General features: G+C 41.6%; 1 non-coding gene across 1 annotated transcript; it reads right to left on the minus strand.

The window, feature by feature from the left end:
- Window positions 1-1125: 1125 nt before the first annotated feature.
- LOC145389575 (5S ribosomal RNA) lies at window positions 1126-1244 on the minus strand. The gene has a single exon (XR_013895488.1). It is a non-coding gene; the product is annotated as a 5S ribosomal RNA (ribosomal RNA).
- Between the last annotated feature and the right edge of the window lie 3664 nt (window positions 1245-4908).

The following is a 4908-nucleotide window of genomic DNA, read 5'->3' on the forward strand; positions in this document are numbered from 1 at the left end:
TCGAAATGTTGTTCTGTTTCAGTTACAAGGGCCTACCAGTTGGCTCTCTTATAATTAGTGTATGTGTGTTTGTGGCCAGCTGGGGTGATTCTGGTTTTGGTAGTGATGATGATTGGGAAATGATCAGAACCTAGGGTTTTGACCACTCTCCAGGATGTAGTGGGGGCGAGGTTTGGGGAGCAGAAGGTGATGTCTGGGGATGATGGGAGGAAGAGGGCTTGGTGTGGGATATGGGTATGTTGGTCTAGATTGTTCATTATTAAAAGATGATCTGTCTGGGATTGTAGTACCAGCCCTCTGTCTGTGTCAGGGTTGTTGACATGCCAGGCCGACGACTTGGCGTTGAAATCACCACCCAGGATGATGTTGGGTATGTTAGTGATGTGGTGTATCTGTGGAGAGTAATTGTGTGGTACTGTGGGGGACGATTGGGGGGGAATGTATGTGTTAGAGATTGTTATGCGTGATTTGTTACCAGTGCGTATTTTAATTGATTGTATTTCTATTTTGGTGTCATGTGGGGGGAAAAGTGACGGGTATCTGTAAAGTTGATGGATTCATGTACCAAGGTGATGAGTCCACCGCCACCGCCATCGGCCCGGTCTTGTTGAATGGTGGTGAAGTTATGAAATGTCAGTGTTTTCTGTGCTCGATGGGCCTCCCTCCTCGGCTCCTCCATCTGCTGCTGGGAGTTTGGCGTGCTTCACACCATTTAAAAAGTTTACAGCAGCTCTTTTAGAGTCCTCTTTATTTACAAGCTTTTTTCTGGCGGGCCTTTTTTTGACCCGGTCCTCCCAAGGGAGGTAAATCTCAACAATAGCAACAACATCTCTCTCTCTCTCTCTCTCTCTCTCTCTCTCTCTGTTCCATTGCAGTACTGAAGAAGGTTCAATATTTGCAAAGTATGCTATAAATACCATTAAATTTAGCAGAAAGTGTAATAATAACATACACATTCAAACCTTTTTATTGTAAACCCCTCTGAAGGAAAACCGTTACAGCTCACTATTCATTCATTCATTGCCAGACGCCATGTATCCCAGACGGGGTGGCCAAGGGCTTAGAGTTAATTGTTTTACAGGGAGGGGCACTAATCCTCCACCAACCCCACTTGACACGTAGGGATGCCAACAGCATCTGGTGTTCCCAGGCGGTCACCCATCCAAGTACTAACCAGACCCAACATTGCTTAACTTCGCTGATCAGACGGGAAGCGGTGTACTCAACGTGGTATGGCCGTTGGCAGCTCACTATTATGAAGACAAATTTAGACCAGCAAAACAATATTACACTTTCAGTATCGTACTTCAGATTTATTAATATGACCAACCCCAATTTGAAATCGAGCTGTTATTTTTCATTATGCTGGAACTGTAATATTAACCTCAAGGCATGGCAAAGAGTCAGTAATGTTGTTCCTAGACTGGAATGAAATGAGGCAATAGGAGAGTATCAAAAGGGTGACACAATATATCAGAAGAAGAGTAGCAGGGGGAAAGGACGAGTGACTGGTAACTCGCTATAATCCATTCAGGTCAGGGAAACCTTCTTCATTCCGTTCTTGTCAACTGGCAATTTTATTCAGGTCTAGACAATCTTTTCAAACTGGAGGAGTCAGATATGGCATTCTTAACTCCTTGACAACTAGGAGGTCTTTTCTAAGTTGAATAATATCGTTTTGGCATAAAATTAGAAAATGCAATATCGGACTGATGCGATACAATGTCTGCTTTGAGTAGCCTACCTCCTACCTCAGGGACCCATATGCTCCTGGTGGAGCATTGAAGGATTCCGTGATGGAAAGCTGAAAAATCACAGTCTAGCACTGCATTTATTTATCTTCATGTTCCTTTTCAACTTGACATAAAAGCATTCACCTTTTAACTCATTATTAATTTCTTGTTGCTCCCTCCTATAACATATTAAAAAAGTCATTTCTAGATGCAGAAATAGTTTAATCTGTCACTGATTACAATAATAAATTATTACCATCTGTGACTTTGTCTGAAATCAAGGAAATTACCTGGAGAGCAACCAAGAACATCATTGTATTAAAAGAGCTGATTGTAACAACGGCTAGTGCTACAGCTGGAACAACCTTTATACTGAAATGATTACCTTGCTACAGCTACAACTGTACGTCTTGACTAACACAGACAAAGAGGAGATGGAAAGACGAGCTAGCTGGGCGGAAACAGTGATGGCGAATCGCAAGATGATCGTCTGGCTGTGGATGACAGGTAAGTCGGCGAGAGATATTACCCTTGAGACAGGGTTCAGTCTCTCTACTGTCTACCGCTGGATCCGACGCTGGCAGAGGGAAGGAACATTGGCCCTGCATCCTTACTACAATCGTCGAGCCTCTCCAGTCATGTCGTGGGATGGGAGCACATGTACACCACTCAGTGTCGTTCAGCCACATAATAAACCAGGAGCTGCACAGGCGTTTTGTTGTTCGGGAAATCTTCACTTTTAATCCAGAGTCCAGTTTTGATTGAGCCTCTCCATTTGCGATTTTACTGTTGGTTCAGTTGCTGGCAGACTGAATGAAAACTGGTCCCCCCAAAACTTTTCTAAATGGTCCTAGGGCATTAGAACACCAGCGGCTTCCAGTCGCTGCAGCAACTATCAAATTTCTTCAAGTGTTGCCCAGAGCAGCAGCGCATCAGCTGCTTAAGGTATCTTTAAACCCAAACTTTCATCGGGAGTGTGTCACACATTTCATACCTGATGAAGTATGCTCTATTAATCTAGTTTTTATATTTACCACTAAATCGGTCCATGGTATGTTTGAGACACAGGTTCTGAATCCCTACCCCAGTGAAGCATTTCCATTCATGTCCCACGAGAGCAATATATCAATGGCTGTCAATCTTAACTACAGCAACAAGTCTCTCCAAATGTTTATTGAAGCAGCAGCACATCGAGGACCTTCATTGCCATGCACCCTAAACCAGGAGCTATTCAGGCGTTTTTTACTGCTAGTAGTTCCCATTTACACCTCAGCATATATGCACCTAGCTACAATTGAAATGGCAGTCTCATCAACAAGTGCTTCCCTTTAGTTTAGATGTTTTCGTGTAGTGTTTAAAACTTACAGCGTTCCATCCCATAGTGTGTTTAATGTTGCATGGTTCAACATTCATCATATACGAGAATAAGATATTGTATAATGCCATTTGTTCAAACAAAGTGCAAGAAAGCCAACGTACAGTCTAAAAATGAGTAATGAGCTTATTTAATAGTCTGTTAACCCGCCCCATCCCGACCACTTTTCTACCACTGACTCCTCCCAATACCAACCATTTTAGGAAAATATTTTTTTTGGCTCAAACCTTTGCTTTTGGTGAGAAACATCGAAAATTCATAGAGAAATCGCTCACCTGAGATTTAAAATACTCCATACAGGTAGGAGTACCTCCTTACCTTATTGGGTTTTTCTATCAGGCTGGCATCAAAGAAAACGGGTTCTATGGGAGGATAACTATTTCACACCACTCATAAACGGTATTTATTTATTTACTTAGTACGAATTTATATGTAGTACAAGAGTATATTGGTTTTCAAGCAGTAATATAGGCATTAAAAGCATTGTTTCACTCACTAATACCTGACCTTTTTTTGCCACATTACCTGATCATCATTTCTAACTGTTTCTTCCTCTAATGCTATGTAAAGTATGTCCTCCACATTGTCATTGATTGGGGAATCACTCTGGCCCTGAATTTCGTATCGTGGCATGACATGGCTATACTGGCCAGGTCACTGATAACAGGTGAATTGCTGAGACAATGGCATGCAGGAAGGGGAGGAGGTCATGCTGGGTAAGGCATTGTCCCTGCCTGGCATCTTGTAGAGGAAGGTGTCACGTGTATAAGTACCAAAAATCACTCACGAAAATTGAAAATTGTGTAAATTAGGGACCTTGCAATTTTTTCGCGTTTACGTCTACGGGATTGGCAGTGACAAACGTGTGGACGTTAAAGAACGTCGACGGGACACCACAGGTTAAAGACTATGTTACATCTTCTTATGAGAGTAATACATTTTGTTACGTATAGCTCCGTGACACTAATAGAAAAAAAAATGATGACCCCTTAAATATGCGATGTTCTTCATAATACAAAGTGTATTAATTAACATGCCCAAGTTAATGCATGGAAAAACAACTAGCACAATGGAGCAATTTTATTTTCATGTGAATGATTTCTTTGTTAAATTTTATGTACTCAGTGGCGTGACCAGAGCTTGAAGAATATCCTTGGCCACCCCAGTGGTCACCTAAGATTTCTGGGAGAAAGCCTTAGATACGCCCTGCAGAACTCTGTTTGGTCAACCCCATAATTAGCGTTGACCACCCCAGAGTGACCATATTTAAAAACATACAAAGTACACCCCTTCACATACATGAATATGAACTTCAGTATGATTTGTCATTAAATATCAGTATTTTTCTCTCATTACCTTTGCATTTAATGTAATATTTATTTGATGTGTATTTTTGTGAGTTGTTTGATGTGTATTTTTGTGAGGTGCCTGTATGCAACAGGAAGCAGACCTATGAACTGCAGCATTAACCTGCAAATGCAGGGCCACATTTTATGAAGTCGGCACCTCACGCCAGTCAATTTTTTTAGAAAGTGCAGAAATTTACTTGTTTTCGAACCTTAACATCTCGGAAACTATAGTACTTAGAGAAACGAGTTAATGACCATTTTACTCATCAACTCCTTCTCTTGCTTTGATGAGTAATGATGTAGGGAAGATAACTAATTTTCACCGTAAGATCGGCGTTAGAGCAGGATGCGTCCATGCGTCTGCCCGTGGTACCGACTATGGCTTTGCTGTCAACATTGTAACTTACTCCACTATTAAATAAACTAGACACTGTTTCATCCAGGGCAGCCT

Source organism: Coenobita brevimanus, unplaced genomic scaffold, assembly GCF_032717465.1.
Source record: "Coenobita brevimanus isolate Jiangsu-jjx unplaced genomic scaffold, ASM3271746v2 jjx.HiC_scaffold_1329, whole genome shotgun sequence".
In the NCBI taxonomy this organism is placed as follows: Eukaryota; Metazoa; Arthropoda; class Malacostraca; order Decapoda; family Coenobitidae; genus Coenobita; species Coenobita brevimanus.